At 42.3% G+C, this 23,446-nt stretch overlaps 1 protein-coding gene across 22 annotated transcripts in view; it reads right to left on the minus strand.

The window, feature by feature from the left end:
- foxp1b (forkhead box P1b) overlaps nt 1–23,446 on the minus strand; it is a 149,116-nt gene that overhangs the window by 99,374 nt on the left and 26,296 nt on the right. For 15 of the 22 annotated variants that reach the window (XR_015035839.1, XM_085776425.1, XM_085776419.1 and 12 more), the window contains one exon: nt 16,367–16,410. The exons of 2 other annotated variants lie outside the window; for them this stretch is intronic. The gene's annotated coding sequence lies outside the window, so the exon portion shown is untranslated. Of the gene's footprint in view, nt 1–4,297; nt 4,498–16,366; nt 16,411–23,446 lie in introns of those variants that run through there. 5 more of the 22 variants (XM_085776422.1, XM_085776412.1, XM_085776427.1 and 2 more) reach the window with 4 other exon arrangements.

Genomic DNA, 23,446 nt, shown 5'->3' on the forward strand with positions numbered 1-23,446 from the left:
CCCCCTGGTGGTGAACACCCTGTACCTGTAACTGCTCTGCCCTGACTCAACTCCCCCTGGGCGGCCCTCATCTGCATGCACGCAGCTTTCCTAACTGAGCACTCAACCCAGGCAAGGAAAGCTGGGAAAAAAAAAGGGGAAAGAAACGGAAACAAAATCTTATTTTTATGGTAAACTGAGAACTGACTGTGGGGCAATATCTCAGGTGCATTTGAATAAAAGCATTAAAGCATATCCAAATATGAAAGGAAAAAAAAAAAAGCTCCAACTCCTGCTCCCACTGTTCTTTTTTGCCGTTTACATTTGGCAGTCAAAACTGCGGCCAGGCATTTGTGCAAGTGTTTATCTAAAGCAGACTGAGCACAGATAAAAAACACACCGGTCCAACTTGCCCAGTTTCAGCATTAATTATGTGTTAAATGCCCTTGTTGAAAATGGGAGTCAACATTCAGCTTGCTCTGAACTCTGCTGAGGGTTGAACAATCATCGAAAATGGACCATTCCCACACAACTACCCTATTATTGTGATTCATTACACTTCAATTAACATATCATCAATGGAATCGTAAATCAATGGCGAGTGGTGACAAATGACAGATATTTTCAGTTTCAAACTACTAAACATCATTAATTCCCATCACCTGAAAGAGCCCCAGGAGCTAAATGAGTTTACCCAATGCATAACATCCATTTAGATAAATGTTCCATCATTTTAATGATGGAACATTTGTATTGAAGAGAAAAGGCAACAACGGGATCCTGATAGCTGCTGTATGCCTTTTCTCCTTGTAATATAATGCCCACCTTGTAATACCTAAACAGATAATTGTCTCCATTTCAAACAGCACAAGGCTGTAATATTGCCATTTAGAACAGTGGGGGTGCGGAGAACGTAGGGTGAGGATAAACAAGCACATGCTGCTTCACCCGGTTGGGAAAACCGAGCCCATCACACACTCCCACATTGAGATTTTAGGGAATAGAACAACTCCTGGTTGAGATAATTACCCACCTAGGTGGGTTATGTGCATGCTCAGTAAGAGGCCTGAGCTGAGAATATGAATCAAAATGCAACAATTTTAAAAGACAAAGGAAACTAAGGAGCATTTGCAAGGTTCTCTTGTGAAGTCTTGAGAGGATGTTGTGGGAGTATTGTGTTAAACAAAGTGGAAAATAGGACAATAAAGAGTTTTGACAAAGAAGTATCTCGTGGTAGTTACAAGACTGGTGCTGCAGATGACACAACCGTTAGTCTGATACTTTTACAGGCTCAGAGGATCCAAATAAATGTTTCCATTCTCTATGCAAATACCACTGGGTTCATTGTAGTGGTGGTGGGTTGGGGGACAGGCAAACACCCTATTTTCAGAGGAAATGGACAATCAAAAGGTTTTTTTTTTTCCTTTTTTCTCTTTTTTTGCCATGGTAATGGTAATGAACGGCTGTGGTTACATCTGAACACGAACAAAGACTCATTTCATTCCGTCCACAAACCTGTGAAGTGGACTTCCCTATTTGTGAGGGGGTCACGGCTTCACAATATGCTCTCTAGTCCCAGGTATGTTATCAGTGCCTTTGGCTTTGTTGTAAGATAGCATGTTCAAAATATGAATTAATACCCCTCCACTGAAATGCACCCAATCCCAACAAAAGGCCTGCATTCACTGTGGACAGCTCTTCAGCTCCTCTAATGGACAGGCTCTCCTCTCTCTTCACACTGTGCAGACAAAAAGATGAGGGCCCATGAATATTTACCACTAAGTAAAGTTATTCCATTAATTACTCTAAGCACGCTTAATACTGTATCTGTGGCTACTTCTGTGGCAGCCCGTTAATGAACCTTCACACATCATTACCATATTAATTAATGCTCAACTCAATGGTTGTCAATAGGAGGCTGCCAGAGTTGTCTCTCGCTTCTTTACAGCCCATCCAGGATGTTTCGATCACTTAGTATCAGCATCTGAATAAATCTACAGTAGCTATTTATCATGCCAGGGCCTAACGGTGTGTTTGAATAAAACAGGGAAAAAAAAGTAGTGACACTGGTTCAACACTCCTTAAGGCTGGTGGATCTGTAATAAGAGCAATGTGTAAATAAGAAGAGGGCGTAGGGGAGTTTTAGTAGCGAGTCAGTGATATCTATACACAGGGTCACTGCTGTTTGTTTTTAGGGTGTGTGCCGGAGATTTTCCAAGTCACTGTCTGTGCTCTGAAACACAGGAAAATCTAAAGCATGACTCACTTTTCAACAAACGCAGCTGCTTACTGTATGATCTGATCTGCTAAAAGGGCTGACTGCACACTATTTTCTCCCTCTTTTCTTCTGGGGTTTTATTAAGAAGGACTGATTAAATGAAAAACATGACTAAGTCTCGTAAAGACGGGGAAAAAAAGTCAGCGTTCAAAAAAGTGAAAAAACAAGCATTGTTTTCTTTCCCTTTTTGATGTGATTGGCAGGATCCTGGCGTTATATTGTAACACCCACACAGACTGTAAACAACAGCACTTTCTGACACGCAAACAGACTCAAAACCCACCAATTAAACCCAACTTCAATCCAGCCAGACCTTATTCTGAGCGCCTTTTTTTTCAGATTCTCTTTTTTTTCCCTCAGCTTAAAAGGCAAGAGAGCAGTCTGGTGAATGTCAGGCCTGTCTGATCCCCCAGATTCTTTGGACCTGCCCTCACGTTTTGCTGAGCTAAGAACAAAGTACACAGAGTGCACACAGAGAGCTTTGCTGCCTTAATGCCAAGGAAGTGGAATTTCACCCCTAAACCAAAACAAACAAAGCCACGCATTTCTTTACACTATTTAAATGAGCGCACTGAACACAAATCGAGTGGACACCAAATGCACACCACTCTCGTCGTTTCAGGAATTCTAACCCACTGCTCTGTGAGGAGCACCAGCAGAGAGCTGCACTTTGTGAATTATTTTTCCTGAGAGAGGAAGAAGTCACAGCCTGGGCAGCTCCGGCTCCACACACAGTTTAAAAAACACTTTGCACATGACATTGGATCAGCGCAGTCAGAAAGTTCAACTCTGATCGGTACAGTAGAGCACACAAAGAGCCGGCACAGTGAACATTATGCAATCCTATTTTTATAAGCAACTCCTGTCAGTTCTACCCAGCCATATCAGGTTTCCACTCTCGCCCAGGTCCCAGCTCCTCTCCGACCACAGATCCTGTGCGCTATTAATATCAATAAGCTGCAGATTCCATTTCCCCAGACAAAGACAAAGAGAGAACGAGAGGCGATGAGTGAGGGGAGGAACTAATACCCTCACGCATCACCGCGGGGTTACCACTTGCCATCACCTCCAACCCGGCCGCACTGACAAAAAAGGAGCATTTTGCACATTAACTGGTACACACACAAACTCTCTTTTCACACTTACACAGGCAACCCATGTACATGCATGCACCAACAGCCCTACACACACACCCACACCAGGGGAATGCAAATATAAGATAACTGCCAGGTGATATTTTCCAATCATTTGTGAATTTTTAACTTACAGAACACATTCCTCCATTAATCAGGTTAAAGCGTGTGTCGGGTTTTCTTGCTCTTATCTCCCATGTTCCTCGTCATTCTCATGATCTCACTGCAAATTCAAATGTGTTAAAAATATACATGGAGAGATACTGGCAACAGGGATGGGTTTTTATTGACAGCGTTTTAGTTTATACTGTCTCGTGGTTTATCATTCAGGCACTTTGCATGAACAAGCTACACCTATAATTTCTCTGCTAAATGCATTTAGATTTGAAATTACACCCACAGGCTCACAGCTAAGGCATTAACTATCAATTATTTTCATTGTCAGTGAATCCTCCAGTTACTTTCTTGATTAATCACTTTATAGTTTTCTCTAAAAAAAAAAAAAAAAAAAAAAGTCTGGAAATGGTGAAAAATGACCATAATAATTCCCCGTACCCCAAGATGATGTCTTTGGATCACTTATTCTGTCTGTACTACAGCCCAAAAAACCAAATACAGTATAAATCCATATCAGAAGTCAACGAAAATCAACACCACTTGACTTCACAGGCTTCTGTCACCATTTTGCAATGTTACTAAATACTGTTGCAATAACTCTGACGGTGAAATGTGCTGCGAGCTGCACCCTACACACTGACTCTGTCAATCACTTAAAGAACACACCTACCAACACCTCCGCATGGACATGCACATACGTTCACCAACGTCCCATAAAAGGCAAGAAGAGGAGGAGAGAAAAGAATGAGTTGAAAAATGTGGAAAGACAATGAAATCTTTACAGACTTACCCATGAACAGTTAAATAGACTTTCATCATGTTCATGAAACTGTGTATTGATGCAGATTCCCTCCAAGCACTGAGTGTTTTGAAATCCACTTGTGAAGAAGAGAAAGCTGCCAGGGAAAGTAGCAGGTATGGAGTAGTTGAAGTAGTGTGTGGTAGTTGAGTGCGTTCGCATACGTGTGTGTGTGTTTGTGTGTGTACGAGAGAGAGAGAGAGAGAGGGCGAGTGACAGAGAGAAAGAGAGAGAGAGAGAGAGAGAGAGTGAGCGAGTGACAGAGAGATAGAGAGAGAGAGAGTGTGAACTGGAGCCCAGACTGCAGCGTTGAGAGGGACTGGAGGTATGTGGTCTAAACACAACAAAAGCCGGTGCCTTGCTCTAGATTAAATATGCAGGAAGAGGCCCCTTTGCATAAACACAAACACTCAGCAAATGAAGAACTGGCACAGAGCAGATGCCTGCTGAGAGCCCTACCTGTCCTGGCCTCTTTTAATTAGACAAGAGCAGGCAGAACAAATGAACATCAGCATGGTCACACAAGGCAGAACAAAAGGAAGGGAGAAAGAAAAAAAGAAAAGAAAATGCTCCCTCAATCCTCCAAAATGTCCTTAATGACAAGAGCAGAAGATTGCACAATGGCTGGAGAAAGGTGCACAACATGTCACACAAGAAGATGTATTTTCCTGTCTGCCTTCACCTTCTCAGATGAAGTATTCTACATTTAAACAAACTTCGCTAATTACTTATTACCTTGTCAGGTGGTTCATAAAACTCAATCTAAGAATCTGATATGAAAAACTACATGATTGCAACCAGAGCATGAAGACTTCCATGTGAAATTGTTTAATTACAACCTAAAACACTAATTAAATCCTAAAATACCAAATTCAATTAATTTAAGAGGGTCATTTTTTTTTGGTGTGGGTTTTCATTAAATTATGTCCTGGATATAAAAAACACACCTGGTGATCTGTTTCTTCATCTTTTACTATGCTTCTCCTCCACACACACACACACACACATACACACACACACCTGCTGGGAATGACACAAAAAATTAAGAGCTGGATTTTAATCAGTAGGAGGAACTGATTTACACCAGCGCCCATTGTCCATGTGTTTTTGTTTTTTTTCTTACATACGCACTTTCCTCCTTAATCTATCTGTCCCTACCTCAGTGTTTTTCTTTTTTTCTGATTTAGAGCAGGAATGCAGGAGCGTGTGGTGCTGGGGGAAACTCCTGCAGAAAACTGCCAGGCCATCAGAGTTTAAAAAAAAAAAAAGAAAGACAGACAGAAAAAAAGAAAGAGAAAAATGAGGAGAATGGAGGGCTGAGTCCCACCAGAAAATCTGGAGAGCAGCGTCAGATGCTGAGAGACACATGCTGATGTGGCCAGTCAAAGATGTCATTTTCATGTGAAAGTCTCTCAAATGGATCAGGTGGAGGCAGGAAGGGCGGGAGGAGGGATGGAGGAAGGGAAGGAGGGAAGGAGGGAAGAAGGGAGGGTAGAGGTGAGGTGACACTAGGTGAAGGGAGGGAGGGAGAGAGAGGAATTGAGGGGTGAGAGGGAGTAAAAAAAAAGAGAGAGAGAGAGAGAGAGCAGAAATGAGACCTCTGGAAAATAAACAGGGTGTAGGGTTTCAAAGGCAAGGGGGACACAGACATTCCATTGTTCAAGCCAATTATCAGTGGAAAATAATAACAACAGATGGATCCAGAGTGGCCAACTTGTGCTGGAGCACCCTGGCGCTGGAGAACAGATGATGAAATGTGAGAGTGCTGTTGGAAGGGCGATTGGGGAGGAGGGTGGTGGTGGTGGTTGGGGGGGCTGCCCCTGCCCCACAGTCTCACACACACACATACACACACACACAAAGACACACATCTCCACACACCAGATGTGAACTTCCACAAGGACAGTTTAATATGTGCTCTATGGTCACCACTTGTGCTTTGGCATACCAGACAATGGCCGACACCTCCATGTGTTCAAAAAAAAGAGGGGGGGAGGCGGGGGCGTCTGAAGTCAGATGACACATATGGCTCCTGTGTTGCTGTGTGATAAATTCAAATCTGTGCGTTCCTTTTATGTTCAACAAAGCAGGGTCATTTGATGGCGAACACATGCTCGTGTGCTGTAAGTGGAGTGCTGTACAACACTACAACATGTAGTAGTTAGAATGAAGATATATTTTTTGTTCCTCTTTTTTTTTTCTTCTTGCTCTTTTTATTCAAATCAGCACATATCCCCCGTGACCTGTTGTGATGGTTTCATTTGATGTTTTCCAGCGTGCCTCAACGTTCACAGATGCAACAGTGCGGCGGAGACAAGACCTCACTGACTCTGGCTTCATTCACAGATCCCTCATATCAGCCACAGATTGACAGGCGACGGAGGGGGGCTGCAACCTTAAAACAAAACCAATTCTCTGTGTGCCTTGTCAAGGGTGGGAGATGACTGCAGATAGCAGCACAAAAGATCTGCCCTTCCTTTTCACAAGAAAAGAGAAGTTTTCGTTTCATTAACTCCAGACTAAAGCGTAATTATCTCCCTATAGACCTTAATCACCAACAGAAGGATAATAGAACAAAAACCAGTTTCTTCTTCAGTCATTAAAGTTTTTTTTATGTTGTTGTTCTTTTTTTTCTCTCCTCTGCACTAGATGAGGCCATCAAATAACGCAAAAGAATCACGGGGGCACGAGTGAAATCTCACTTTCAAACGCTGTCAGTTGCAGCGGGTGAAAGATTTTGGCCATGAAACAGACTCGTTAGCTTGGGAGCGTCATCTTTGGCCTCTTCCTGTCTGGCTATTTGGCCCGTTGACCAGGAGGTGACAAGGTAATGAGCAACGTAAGCAGCAGAACTGAAGTGGCAAATAAGCATGGCTGAAAATCCCTTGGAATGAAATCAGGTTGAAAGCCAAAACAGCGCTTTGGAGTTGTGTATAATCTAAATGTCTAACATTGCTTGAAGGTGCTTGTGATACTATACCCCAAATGATAAATCCCTGGAGGATTGCACTGGAGGATCTCTATGGGGGGTGGGAAAAAAAAGAATGGAAAACTTTGCCTAGATTTAATTAGCTTATGAAAAATAATTGCCATTAGCAAATCTCGTCAAATGGGGTTGAGGCATTTTGCTGGGGGAAAAAAAATAGTCGTATTTTTTTTTTCTTTTTTTTGACGATGAGGAGACAAAGCGTTTTCAAACAGGAACTGGCGGGCCATCAGCCGTTTTAGTGCACTGACACTGAGGTCGAGTTAATTAGACTATTGTCATTTTAATCAGGACAGCTCGGCGGCCATCACTTCCTGAAAGAGCCAGTGGACTTTAAACGGCAGAGGGATTTTTGTGTGTGTGTGTGTGTGTGTGTGTGGATGTATGCGCGTGTGTACTGTGTATGTGTGTTGGGCCCGGGGTGTCACCCAGCTATGGGTTATGGAGTATGGTCTGGTTCTCTCACATGCTTAGAACATTAATGAGCTGGAGACACACCAAGGAAACAAAGGAGCCTGGAGGATCACCAGGGGAAACTACTCGCCTCTGCTCTACTCATGTCTCTGTTCATTTGAAAATAATTTAAATATCAAATATTTGAAATAATTTGCTTCTCCCTGGCTATCAGATTTTGAATAGGGAGTCTTTCATGTCTTCGTTATTATGTTCTTCACTGGCATTAGCATTTAAAACATAATTAATATAACCATATTTTCTAGGTGCTTACCATTATGTTACTATAATGGGTTATTTTTGTCTGATTTACATATTTTATGAATACAATGGAAAAATCGTGATAACAAACCAAAGAATGACAAACGATATATCAAATCTTTGCTGAATATCATTAATCTAAAGAGAGTTTTTAATCAAAACTGACAAAGGCCTGGATTTAACCTCTAGACACGGGAGATGAAATTCACTTTATGCTTCCTCTAGTGTAAAAAAAAAACACAAGGTAAAGACGGTAAAGCCCACACCGTCTCATCTGAGAGTTGGGAGGAGGAGCTGAGTACGAGGGGTGTCAATGGAGCTCTGCCAATCACCGGGGGTGATAAAGGAGCCAGCCCAATATTAACAGCAAAACATCTTTGTAATTTTTCCCCTGGCCATAGTTCAGGTCATTTGTGGTCAAGGTGACAAAGGTAACCTACAGACGAACGCTGGTGAACTTCCCCCTGCGACCACCACTGTCAGCCCCGGGGCAGGACTGCCAGTGACATTAGCCAAGTGTCTGAGTACAAAGTTGACCAGTGCAATATTTCATATTCACAGGCCTCATGGGGAAACGGCATTAAAAGGGGTTTAGAGCACGCCTGCCACATTTAACTCCATGCTACTTTTTTTTCCTACTATGTCTGTTTATGATTATATTAATAGTTCCATAAGTTCATCATTTTTAACATTAGTCATTAATATTTCACAGGGAGTTAATATTAATCTGATCAGAAATTATCTTCCTTCAATAATTCAATATACACATTAATAATTCAATAAAAAGAATGTTCAGCACAGTTGAGAGGGGGGGGGGGGGACTGGAGACATTCAAAAACTAAATGTGAGAAAATGAAGCTGGGAAAGTCACATTACAGCACCAAGTTTGCTAAATACAGTAGCAGAGGAATCTAACATGACATGTGACCTGTGAGCAACTTCTACTGGAGCATCACTTGCTAGCATAGCAAGCTAACAAGCACAGGCCAATGACAAAATGGGAACATCAGAGTGTGAAATCATAGCAACCCTCTGGTTTCACCTTCACCAGCGGTTTGTAATCCAGACTTAAACACACCGACTAGGACCAGGGACCACAGGCCGTCGTCTCCACGTGTGCACATCCAGTGATAAGGAAGACATGCAGACTATGAAACCTCTGCACCACTAAAAAAAAAGTCCCACACTGCCCAAGTTTCTCCATAAGAGATTTACAGGGATTAGATGGTGAAATAAAGGCCTAATCTTTATTTGACAGGGAAGCCAATCTTTGGCTCACCAGTCAACCCCTTGCAGTAGGTGCTTCTCTCTCTCAACTCACTTTCACTGCTTCACACCCCTGGCTTATTTAAAACCACATTTAGGTTGCATATGGTGCCTTGTATGAGGTCTCAATTCAATTATGATATATTTAAAAAAGGACAAAAAGTGCAATTTTTTCACATGAACAGTGTGCAGAGGCTTGGTGATGGAGACTTATCCCACAAATGATGTCCTATATCGGGTCACAGCCTTACCTGCATGTGAGTACATCTTGGTGGCTATTTCCTTTTGTAATTTTCCTTTTTTTTTGGTCATAGCTATGCCTGATTGAAAACCAATTTCCATGTGCAGTTTAATGACAGATGGAAAGAGATATTTCATGGAGATGTATAGTCGAGACTGATAAACTATTAATCACACTGCTGGACAATGACACCAGCTAAATTTAAACACAAAGTGAAAAAGCGTCAAGTAACAGCCTCCCTTACTCCGTGAATTATTCATTACGGGGGCTGTTATTGCACGGCACATGGAATTAAAGAAAATTTGATTTCACTTAATTACAGTATTGTGTTGATATGGACAACACATGTCACGACTCAAACTGGCAACCCCTCACTATGTTTAACCCTGTCAGACTGCAGCCGTGACCCTTTCCTGCCCACTCTGTCCCTCTTCCTTTCTCCGTCCCTCTGTGTCTGTCTGCGCAGTGTTTGACCTGCAGACAAGATGATGATGGAGGAAGACAATGATGGATAAGACTTCATTATTTAGGGTAACCTATATTTTTAGAAATCTATATCTAAAAACTCGTAGTGCATTCCACGTTTCTTTTGGTGTCGCTATCATATTAGTCATTGTGGTTATCTTAGCTGATGCACTGATACTATGTATAAAGTGTTCATTCAGAACAAAGCCACTGTTTCTGTGGCTTTAAACGGAAATTGCAGAATTTCTGGAGAACTGACCCGATCAGTCACCAGAAACCACTTGCACAGGGATTTCTCAAGATTTTCATTTTCATTTTGTTTCCCCGAAACTGAAGATGCAAATTCTGCTTGCACAATATCATAATATTCAAAAAATATTAAGCTTTTCGTGTGACATAAACTCTGCTTAGAGACACTCAATGGGAAGAGAGATTGTTTTTAAATAGTTATAGACTACTGTTGCACTGTTGAATCTGATCTTAACACTTAACATATACAGTAACAGTTGCTTTAAGTATTTCAAGCATTCGCTTCCTTAAAGGAGACCTATTATGGACATTTCTAGCTTTATATTTTTATTCTAGGATTCCACTTGAGCAGCTCTGCATGATTCAGAGGTTAAAAGAAGTCCTTATTTATCTCAAACTTCCCGTTCTGCAGCCCCTCAGTCGAGCCTCTGACTGAAACAGGCTATATTAGCTCACGCCTCCTTAAGAGGCCTCCTTAAAATCCCACTGTTTTCTGATTGGCCAAACAGAACACCACCTCATCCTCTTACATCGTGGAGGCTCTGAAATCAAACTGTAAAACTAAATAACAGAACACGTCTGACTGAAAATTGCAACTTCCACGTGTACACATTCAAATGTAAAACCAACATCCGCAGCAGCAAAGATAACAGCTGGACGTCTCTGTTGGGTAAATATTACACCCATCACCTGCTCACGGTCTGCCATAGTAGGGTTTTTTTGTTCCTATATACTCCCCTGTTTAACTTTACATATGTAAAATGTGCCAAAATCCCAACTGTACTGGAAAAGGTCTGCTGTCAGGAAATGCCTGTTGCTATAGGACTTTTTTGGTAAATCTGCACTGTCCCTTATCTGTATGGTTGGGAACATTAAAGACCAATAATACTACTCAAGTGGTGAGTTTTAGGACAGCACATAATTGCAACAAGCTGACATCAGATCATCACCAGAGACGGATAATCCATTGAGAAGAGAAAAGAGTTTTGCCTCATAGGAGCTTTACTTTTACATACATTGAACTCTAGATTTGAAACTTTGACCCCTTTTAACATAGACATCTGACATTGTAAACTTATGACAGGAAGTGAAGAGAACGGTCCATCGACTGTACTGATCAGCATGAAGCCCTTTCAGTGTTGGGTTTGCATGTTCTGCATGAGTTTCCTCTGGATAATCCCACTTCCTCCCACAATCCAGACAAGCAGGTGACTAAATTCCCCCCCTCACATGTGAGTGTGAATGTTATTGGCTATTAGACTTTTTAAGTCAGCACCTGTGATAGGCTGGAGACCTGTCCAGGGTGCACCTCAACATATACCCCGCCCTCGCCCACTATCAGCTGGGACCTGCTCCAGTGCCAGTGCCAGCTGAATGCCTAAGAGGAATAATCAGTGATGAATGAATGAATGATAGGTCCCCTTTAAATAAGCAGTTTCATTAGTGGCAAATTCTCACAGTTTTCTGTCTAGTTTCTCATTTAATGTGATTATTAGAATGACTAGTTCTGAAAAGCTAAACTTTCCATTTCCACATCAGAAAAAATCATAATCATATCTTGAACTTTCCTTAAATTAAAGAAAAGTAGTGATGGAAATTTCTTTTTTGCATATGTCACTGATTTAAAAACATAAACATAAAGTAAAAATAGCTCTTCTCAATAACTGAGAACTCAGCTATGTAGAAGAAGGATGGAGCACACCATTGGCAGATCTCTGTAGGGTTGAGCAGCATGATGCCTGCAATGCATCTATCCCAGTGATATATTCTATATTAGGATTTAAAGCATAATACTAAATGTTAAAATCTCCCTCTCCAGCTTTTTCATTCCTTTTTAATGACATGAGACACTGTTGATTATGTTGGAGTTATGTAAAATCTACAATAATAACACTTAAAGTAACACAGTAGGTTTGTTTTTAAGAACTAACACAGAAAATTTGTACAGTTACCAGATGTTATTTTCCTGTATCTGGCAGACAAAGGCCTTGTTTGTGTGCTCCATATCCTCCACTCTGTGTTTCTCCCTCACTATCTCTCTCCCTCCCTCTTCCTTGTATCGTCCCTCGCTCACAGCAACAAACAGAGTTGTATGCAAATACTAAAAGCCATAATGCATTATATTGTTTGGTGTTAACATTTGAATATTTAAATGGTGCGTTTTAGATCTAGATATTCCCATTTCAATTTCCATATACTGTACTTGCTGAATGCGGACGGTTGAGTTTGCCCATATAGCAGGTTGAAGACTGTGTGAGTGTATTTGTGTGTGGCTGACACACCGTCATTTTCATGATTACATACTTCCTGCATACATACGTTAAACAATGCAAGTTACCTGCGGTAATAAATGACAACTGTATGTGGCCTGTGTCAGTGCCACAGTGCTGGATGTGTGAATCACCCACGTACATGCCACTTAACCAAATTGGTAAAGCTGATAAGTCGTATTTACATAGCAGTGTTGCTGGGCGTGATTACTATCAGTGAAACTTCCCCCCACGCTTTAATGGAAAGTTGGGATATAACTTAGTGTAGGTTACAGCTGCCCTCAGGAAAATAGCTCAATTACACCCGTGAATATAAACACTCATGTGGCTGTCGGAGTGGTAAACAGATGTGGGGTGACAGTCTGAAGTGCATGATCAGTCAAGCAGCTGTTGCTGCACCTTCATTTATTCACTTGTACTGATGATGGATTCCAGTTTCTCCCCCCACAGCTCAATATGCGGCGACACTATTTGCTTATGGGGCAGTGGCAAAAGGCAGATTAAGCTGCAGAGAATATCATCAACATGTTTCCCTGTGTAAAGTTAACGCCTGCTGCACTTTTGCTGCTGCTGTCAAACGTAACAATCAGTTTGCATGAAGTGGACATCATGGATAGAGTCAGATCGAGTGACTTCAATCCCCCTTTTCTCTGTTCTGATGTCGGGCAGCACTGCTACCAACTTCTGTTCAGACAACACAAGAGCATTCAGGATGATGTCATATGATGTTATTTTGTCTTAGCAAACTGTGCATTTGTACTCACACAGCGTATTGAAAAGGACATCCCCTTTGGCTGTTGTGTCATCGGGAGCCTACCTGTCACACAGCTGATATGACGCTCTTTGAATGCAATGTGTACGTGTGATCAGAGCTGCAGCGAGCGCCCCCAGATGACAAAGTGACTAGGAGTGTCAAAGCAGCCTACAAACAGGCCTGTCCTCTTCCAGACAGGAAGCTGGGAGCAGCAGAGGCGCTGCCTTGTCTCATCTGCCAGCAGCGCTCGCCGCCTCCCCGCCTCATCACAGCAACCACGTCTGATGGTGTGCACAACTGCATGCTGGACGGCTGTTTTGATTTCAGCCTGTGTGACACATCTGTTGCTTGTCATGTTGTGTTGCGCCTGTCTGCGAGTTAAGCGCGACCGGGGCAAATGTGTTCCTCATCCCCTCTGTCCGTGTTTACAGGGCTCGCGCTTCACAAACAGGCCAGCATGGTGCGTGTCGTGTGGGAGGTCAGGAGGCCTGGCGGGGAAACTACGCCGACCTGTGCAGCCGCTGTCACGAGCCATCAATCCTCATCTCCTGCTGCAAATGTGAGGTGCGCGGGCTATCAAATGTGAGTGCTCTATATTAAAAGATGCATTATCTTCTAATAAAGCCCGTATGAAATCTTCAGTTAAAAGTCAGGGGGGACTGCAGTTTTGATTGTATATAATATAAGAGGAAAAAGGTATGGATCTCCGTCACTTTATCATCTTCTAAGAATTCCCCATCATTGCGCTGTCTCCTGAAAATCAATTATTTCTCTCCCATGTCTAATTGAGATAATTTGCCACAGCTGTAAATCAAATCTCCATCAAGGGTGCATTCTTCACAATGTGCTTTTTATGGGCTTTTAAAGTACTTTGCGGGAGCAGTTCACAAAACTACCAAAATCAAGGATATTCTATGCAAGACTCCCACAGTCAGCTTAAACACATGAGTGATGACAACGGCTAATTGGACCTATCCTGTCCATCCATCTATGAAGTACACATGCTATATCAGCGAAAATCAAACAAGATTGTTTCACTGAGTGTAAGGCAGGCCCAGCACTAAAGAGCACAGAAAGGTATTTATTAATGGGATGTTACAGTAGCTTAGAAGGAGCGTGCTTCACTTCTGTGTCCTTGTCTTACCAATCAATATTCAAAAGTGCTTTGTAATTACACATTCATTTACATGTAAAGTGCTAGTGTGGCCATAAATTGCATTGTTCGGTCTGTAAGATTTTTTTCTTTCTAAATCATGTGATTATTTGTAGATGTTCAGATTTATTTGATTATCTAAGTATCTAATTTAAAATAAAACACAAAACAAATTAGATGAGAAAATCTATGTGTTGTCTACTTATGTATTTGTGTGAGTGTCAAACCCATTATGTAAATACAATTCTTCTTTAGAGGGTGGGGAAAAATCTGAGAGGGCTCATTTACATTGTCAAATGACACAACACTCACACTTTCCATTTACTATCAAACTGTTTTGCAGAAACACTAACGTGGAAACAATCAGCGTGTGTAGCTCCTTGCCGCCAACTCGATGCAACAATACTGCTGGAAGACAAACTGAAATCCGGGTTGGATGGTACATAACGTGATCGAACACCGTGACTGCCATTCTGACCGGCCCCGTCAGACCACAAGACAACACGTAGGAGCTCTGGCACGGCGGGGAGGCACACCGCTGCCATGGGGCTCTAATATATTCAAAGAGGGATCATTTACTTAAGGCTTGCATCCAAGGATCAGTCTGGCCTTCATTAGCCTCAATCTGACACGGATGTGAACAACATGTTGGCTTGCCACATGAACACTGCCCCTCCTCCCTCCCTCTCCCCCGCCCTCCCTCCCTTCTCTCCCTCTCCGAACCCCAAACACTCTACTCCCCTGCCTTCCCTGAGACCTGCACAACAAATTCCTCTGGAAATATATCACAGGTTGTTAGCATTCCAGAGAGAATTTTACATGGGTGTACACTCAGGCCTTAATTAGAGACACTATTTGATCATTCAGCAGCTGGGCTTTATTAAAATACGGGTTCACATCACCCTGCAGTCACCCCCGGCTCAGTGTGAAAGAGCTCAGAGAGGCAGAAGAGTCTATGAAACAAGAATATGAATATTCATCATCTGATGCGTAGGGTCCCTGTATGGGAAATCTATGCACTAGCAACATTTTTTTCGTTGTTTTTATTATTTGTTTCATTTATTTAAAAAAAAAAACAACCTGATAAATCACTTATGAAGTCTCTCTGGAGTTATAACGTCCATTAATGGTCTAAATGGTCTTATTCTGCCATATACCACTGCAAAAACATATGTTTTTTAATGAGGATTATATATTTAACATTCATTTCAATAATAAATATCAGCAAACTCAGTCAGGACAAAACATTATAAACCTTTCCATAGGCCCGCTGAAAGCTTCAACCTAAATGTCAGCACAGAACCCGAGCTACATCGACCTGAAAAAGAAGCAAAGAGATGTAAACTACATCTGACCAAGGTCGACAGGGACTATAAAACAAACAACGGGTTTAAGGTGAAGTCTTCCCTGCGTGAAGGTTAGCCATGTTTTGTGTTTACACTACACTGCAGGCTTTGAAATTGTTTTGCAGTGTGGAGTCTGCCCAGGGTCATTGTTTGTTTTTGACGTGTTTATACACCACACAAGGAGTAATGACTTCTAGGATAGTCAGGGGGATGCGGGGGGGAGATGGGGTGGGGGTTGGGGTGAGGCGAAGACGCGACCCAGCACACCATATGCAATTTTTCCATACTTCTCAGGTTCACTGTCAACTTTCAGTGGTCGACAGCGAGAGGCAGCGTCGGTGTCGTCACGTTCAGCATCATTCAAAGTGATGTAAATATGCAAGTGCATCCCGGAAACAAGAAAATCGGTTACTATGCAAAATGTTCCTTATCATTTCGTAGCATTCAAACTTGAAAGGAAATTTCCATATAATGGCCTTCTTTGACATCATAAACCAGTTTGTCCAAAAGCTAAAAGAGTGACGTGTCTTAAAAAACAGAGCTAATACATGATGAGCGGTGTGTGTTCACGCCGGGCTTGTACTGCTGTCGACTGACACGCATGAGAAGCACTTACTTTGATCTGTGGCTCCACAGGATGTCACCACTGGAGTCTCCTGGCTGGAGCGGTAAGCAGCAGATAGAAGGGGAGGAGAGAAGAGGAGGAGAGGTGGTAGGAAGGAAGGAAAGAAGGAAAGAAGGAAGGAAGGAAGGAAGGAAAGTCAGGGGGTGGAGGCGATAGAAAGGGGAAAAAAAGAGAAACAGTGGAAATTATTTGAAACATGAAGGTGACTAACAAAAATCATATTACATACACCTTTTTCCACAATCACCATTGTCACCCCCCACACACACGCTTACATAGATACATAATATGTATCTATGTGTGATATGTGAGTACAGATTAAGCGCCTCCAACAGAACTGATTAAACAAATAATGACACATCCTAAAAACTGTAGCCGAGTTGAAATTAATTTGAGCATTGCACTAATTGAATTTAAACATTGCTCCTCCCTAACCTTAGATCAGCCACTTTTTAATTACTGGCTTCTGAAGTCTGAATCCCCACAGTGTTGATGGAAAAATAAAAATAGGGTAAGCTTTACTGCACACTCTGAATGTTTTTTATCCAATATAAATGAAGCTCCACCAGAGTGAGCACACAGGCTTTTCTGAAATGGCTTGTTCAGGGTATTAGACCGGCCTTTTCAGATCACCACACATTAGCACTCGCAGCTGAGCTCTGTCATTCATTCCCCGCTGCCCCGTGCCCCCTCTCCTGAACTCTTTCCCTCCGTTTGCACACACAGAGGGAAGAAACGGCAAAATGTGTTTCCTGAAAAGGAGGAGAGGTGGAAAAAGCCCTTCCTGCCCCGCGAATCACCGCCGCCCCACCAGAGCCGCCGCCACTGGCCTTTCTGCAGAGGCAGCAAAAGTTCCCCGAGAGGGGAGCGTCTGCCAACTCAAACAGGGCTCATTCTCCTCTCTGTGGGCCGCCAGCCGCCCATGTGGGCCTGCGCTGGGCTTCCTGAGGGCTCGCTGCAGCTGGAGCACTTTGAATAAAGGTAACAGCAATGTCACAGCTACTGTAAACTTGCCGGGCTGCTCCTGTCAGCAGGACGTTCCCAATCAAAGCAGAAACAACCCCACCTAAAACACAACGCATTGTTTTTTTTCCACAAGCCCCAAGTCCAAACTTCCCACGAATCACAAAGAGAGCACACAGGCGAGAGGGCAACCACTGTTCCCTGATCTTGCCAAACAAAATGCCAAGAGACCGGGAGTGACATTCAGCTCTGGGGTTTAAAAATACGAGCAATTTGAAAATGATTAGAGTCTTATTTTATTGTTGAGCGCCTGACACAAGAGAGGAAACCAGAACAATCAAGCCGACTGACTTTTTTTTCTGCTGAATTTAGAAACACTAATTAGTTTTGCTCTCGTAAAGCCAACCTGAAAACGACCAATTATAAAGTGAAAATGAGATGTGCAGAGGAAACAAGAGCTTGTCATTTCCACTCTTCAAGTCCCATATGCACAACTTTACTGTGATGACTTTTGCACACAGCAGAGATGATTGGCATGCCGCCTACTAAACTCAGTATCACGTACACACTCTGACCAGTTAATGGCACTTTACATCAAATAGCCTTTTGCTTAGTTAGAAGGAAGCTATTACAGATCTGTATGACCACATCAAACCCAGGCTGAGCAGCTTGGCCATGCAGATGTCCGAGGCACCAGGCTGGGGAGAGGATGCAGCCCACCAGGCTGACCACAGCACCAGCTGCTTTCAGCTATAGACCTACCAGGGCCGAACTGTTACCCCCTACCAGGTGCCTTGGTCCTATGATTTTCATCTGTAAAGCGTATTGGAATAAAAACCTCTGTATGTGAAATTACTTTCTAGCAGCAGAATGAACCTTCATCTATTCATGTTTCACACACTTGCAGCATATTACACCTTAGTCATTAGAAATGAACATAAAATCAGTGGAAACTATCTGCAGGAATTTACTGCTATTCCCCAAGCAAACAGTGGCAAGTGTTTCATCACTGTCGGGCTGAAGACGGATGGGCTGTCAGTGCCTTCCCCCTGACCAGGATCCAGCTCCTGGGCTGGGAAGTGGCTAAAAAAGGCCAGGCCTACGCTTTCCAGGCCCCGCGCCTTTTACTGGGAGTAATTCTCAGATGCCAGGTCGCTGCCAACGTCCTTGCAGCCAATGGCAGAGAGGCCAGTAAGTTCACATTAACTGCAGAGTGTAACTGCGCTGAACATCTGCTCATGAATGAGAGCGCTGCCCACTAACTCAGCGAGTTGAGGCCCACTGATGAAAAATTCAACGTTCTCCTCGCTGGCACGCTTGTTCTGCACTATTCTCCTGAGCCCCCAGAATTATATTAAGAGAATTTCAGCACGGCCTGGTGTATCTGAGAGAACAGCTGGCGCCGAAAAGAGATCTGCCGCTCAGCAAGAGCTCAGGGACTTCACACAAGATCTGCCTTCTCCTACACCATTTGTCCTTGAAAAGAAAAAGAAAAATTAATGTTAAGCGCCCAGGTAATAATAAGAAAGCAGAGGCTACATTTAACTGATTACACCACCCATGTGTGCTACAGAGGACAGAGCATAAGCAGTGAAGACATGAATCGATATAGACTGGAGAGAGAGGATAGAGGGGCAATTGTGACAATAAGTAGCTCCCTCAGGAGACTCATTCACTCCACCTCGCCTTTGTTTGGCTTGTTTAGCTCATTAGGTTGTTAACTAGGAAGGATCTGCCCCCAACCCCACAATATGGAATCAGTCTAATCAGAAACAGACGCACTCCGTTCAGGGGGCGACTACATCAAAGACTTTGGAAAGTATGAAGGCAGTCCCACAATCCTGTGCTTCAATTGCTGCAATTATGTGCCTCGTGAGTTTATGATATCACTGCAGAGACAACATGGACAAAATACATTATTGACTATTAGCCAAGGAAAGATGAAATCCGAAAAAAAAAGCACAACTAAAAGTATACAGTGACATGAACTGACACTTCTTTCCTCTGAGGATGATGAAATTGCTTCTCAGTTTAAAAATGTTAAGTTTAAGGAAGTGATGACTCCAAGCAAACACTAAGAATAAAGATTACCACACTCAGTAATTTCACTTCTGTCTTTCTGTGAAATACAGTTAACAGATTTCTAAATGTCAGCACACAACTCAACCTGGGTGACTTTATGAAACTTTTATCTCGTTGTTTGTTTGATCTTAATCTCGGTTTCACAGTTTCTGACTTTTTCACCAAAATTGAACCCGATTTACCCAAGAAAACTGCCTTTATCTGAGCTTCACATGTGGAAGCAAGCAGCAGTGGCTTTTAGTAGCTTTTTTTTGGCCTTTTCTACAATGCACTGGAAATCATGGCAACAAGCCCAAAAAGGGATCTGCGAATATGATATTGCCACTGAAAACTGAGAGGATGTCTGGAGAGAAGCTCATTTAGCCGCTGACAAATGACAGCACTTTGTCTTCCTGACAAGATCCCTCCTTCATCAAATGTCCAACTTCACATGGAAATAGGAAATCACACATTATCACACTGACAAACAATTACAACCGTGTCATTAGCGGCAACCCTGGGCATGAAACCATTAACAAAACACAATGTTGCACACCACGCTAGCCATCAGAAGAAACACAGGATGTAGATGAAAAGACACTGATAAATCAATCATGACACAAACAACCTGATGCTTGTGGTTTGGGAAGGATCTAAATGTTGGGAATGAGGGCCGATAACGCTCCTTTGTTCCAACTAAATAAATCACATAATAATCTCTGGCAATCAAAAGTTTCTCATCACTGAATAAAGATTTATGTCTGCATCGATGGCAGAACGGTGCTGGCCTCATATTAAAAGTCAACACTTTAGTGGAGTTTCTCTCCAAGTGACTTAATCAGATATGGAGCATTAGTATCTTTTTTAATACATCTGCCAGTGTCAGGCGGCAAATGAAAAAAGCTAGCCTCTGTAAATATGACTGCTTACTTCTAACACAAACATTGTTGACACCTAATGTAATTTCAGCGGGACATCCAAGTGAAAGCACACCGGGGTAATATAATGCTCTTAATGAGAATTCCTTCCAGCTTGAGACCTTGGCGAGATAGCCATAATGCATGGCTTCTCTTTTTAATAAAATAATTGTTACAGTTATTAAAGATGAATCTCATCACAGTCGAGATGACAAAATAATTCATTACCAAAACCACGGCTTTAAATAGCTGCAAATTATGAAGCCCTGCCCCCACCCCTCTGAAAATACACTTCCAGATAAATGGGTTCGTTATTTCGTATAAATATTAGATATATGCTGCCCTTGAAAGGAAGGAATTATTGCAACTGTCCATTAAGACCTTTGTAGACACACAATGCACCATGTAAGCTAACAATACAACAACTCAACCGAACTATAGGTAATTTCATCCTATAGCATCACAACCCTCACCTCCACCTTTAACTGATACAACTGTGACTTAATCTATTTTTATTAGTCAGTGATGATTCAGATGCATGATTGACCTGTAGTGTCATTTTCATCTGTTATGTTTACATTACCTTACATTTTTGTAGTTTTGTTTTATGTATAAAATCATTAACTCATGCCCATATGCCTGGTAGATCCTGGATACTCTACTTGCATATGAATATACATACTATGAATATTATACTATGTTCACAGATAAACCTTTTCCTCCAGATTTCTTATGTTTTTATTGTCTTATTTGATATCATACATTACGTATTAACTACCCATCACAAGCTATAGGATCTGAAACGGTGTCATCTGATGAACAATTCAAATTGATTATCTACATGAACTAATCAATTCAACTCAACTATATCTTGCTAAGAAGACAGTGATTTGCTGCTGTCTCTGCTCTACCTATCAGGTTGTCTTTTTTTTTTGGAAACCTGCAGCGCTCCTCCTCGCAGCACCTCCATGTGTGTGCAGCAGAGAAAGCGCTGATGAAACATATGTTTGTGCAAACTTCAACCAATCTCCCCGCCCCTTCCCGTTCACAGCTCTCTTCTGGCTTTATTTATGTATTCAAAAGAGATAATTTACAGTGATGGCATGGAAACTTCCCAGCATGCCTTTTAACCTGTCGTTTTTCACTCTCTCCGCAGCAGGATGTCCAGAGGAAATGCTTTATTAAGATCCTGCCGACATGAGGAGCTGCTGTGACTTACTGGTGCATTACTGTCTAAAAGGCAAAGTTATTTAGACCAATAAAAGGCTAATATATTGTTGGAGTGGAATTACACAGAAGTTATCTCTGCCTTAATAACATCACCGCAACCCCTGATGTTGTTTAGATCAATAAAGCCCATTAAAGTACAGACCTCAAGCACAGATAAGGCTGCATCACCAGAGCAAAAATACTGCTGGCTGGCATCTGAGAGAGCAGAGGTCCTTCCCTGGCAAACAAAAAGTGGCCAAAATGAGAAAAACACTTCAAACTTAATACCATAAAAACTTCAAATCTAATGAAGCCCGTTGTCTGCCTTATGGAGCCTTCTGGGCTTTTGGCAAGGGAAATAAACAAGTGGAAAGATGCTAATGGATGGTAGATTGGTCGGACGAAGCAAGGAAAGATGAACCTGTGCTACCAGCCCTCAGCTTTAAACTGCTTCTTCTTTCAACACTTCCACTTAAACCTCTGTAAAGTCCTACCACTTAAAAAAAAAAAACCCTTTGGACATTTGTCTCTGTCTTGGCCCACGTTACATAAGAGTTCAAAATTTTTCATGTATTTTTAACTGTGGCTTTTTTCATTATGATAATCTGGTGTCACGGTGTGAGTTACTGGCTCTGGAAAAAAGAGAAAATATACAAATGAGTGAAAGTAAACTTCAAAACCAGAAAGAAATAGTCATGCACGGCGGTAATGTCACCACACTAAAAAAATCCCAGTGTTGTGAATGTGGTTTCCCATCATGCCGTGCTCATTCTTTGCAGTGTCCACCAGGTGATGCACTAAATCATCTGTGCAGTGACTGTCCATCAGCCCCCTGAGGTGTGATGACCACAGCCTGGCCACTCCCTCCAGGCTCCACCCCCACACATGTTACGGTGACGACACATAAAGGAGAAGAGAGCTCAGGGTGTGTGTGTGTGTGTGTGTGTGTGTGTGTGTGTGTGTGTGTGTGCACGTTCGCAGTTGGAAGTGCAGACAGCGTTCACGTGCACTTGTAAATTGCAGCACACAGAGACACCACAGTTCTCCACAGGAAACCACAGTTTTGACGATATCTAAGCACGCGAAATGACAAACAAGATTTTTTTTTAAAAAGAACAACGTGTGCCGTGTGTTATATACACCGTCAATAGGAAGTTTACAGACACCAAGCTACACGGGTGGGGGAACTACACTCAGATTAGACACTGTTGACAAAAAAGAAAAAAGAAAAGAAGAAAGTGTCAGACCTTTCAAAGGTTCCTGGAGCTTTTTGCACCCTCACCTCAATGTGTATTTCAGTCAGAGAACCACTGTGGACACACATTGTAACTTTAGCGGTGGCGGATAGCACAAAGGCTGTCCCGCAAATGCTCTGCACAAATGCACCCTCTATTCCTTCTCTTCTTAAATGATGCATTTTGCTTGACCCCCCATCCCACCTGATGTCATCATCCAGCACCTGTAGTCAACAGACTGTAACAACTGGCTGATATCACTAGGACTTTTCATCAGGCAACATACTGACTTTATCGTAACAAAGTAAATCCACTTTTTACATGATATAACTTTTAAGGAGTTACAGGTCTTCTTATATTAACTTCGCACTATTCTGATGTACAAATTTCAGCCACAGAGGCAGATTATCAGTGTCACATTTCTGATGTTCATAAAAAGTATCTGAATTTCAAACCAAGCCAGTAATAATGCATGAGAGAGATGATTAAGAGAGGAAAAATAAGTATTAGTCAAACACAGCATCTGAGTATGAGACCTCCAATGGGCCTTAGACAGCCTTGGCAATGAATGCAGAGAGATAGGTGTGTGATTTTTCACTCACACACAGGCTACAGTAATGACTGCAAACAATATCTCTGCAAAGAAAATTATCAACCCTGACAATGTAATATGACCTGACAATAAA

The sequence above is a fragment of the Trachurus japonicus genome, chromosome 5, assembly GCF_045865225.1.
Source record: "Trachurus japonicus isolate A0001 chromosome 5, Traja_1.0".
Lineage (NCBI taxonomy): Eukaryota > Metazoa > Chordata > Actinopteri > Carangiformes > Carangidae > Trachurus > Trachurus japonicus.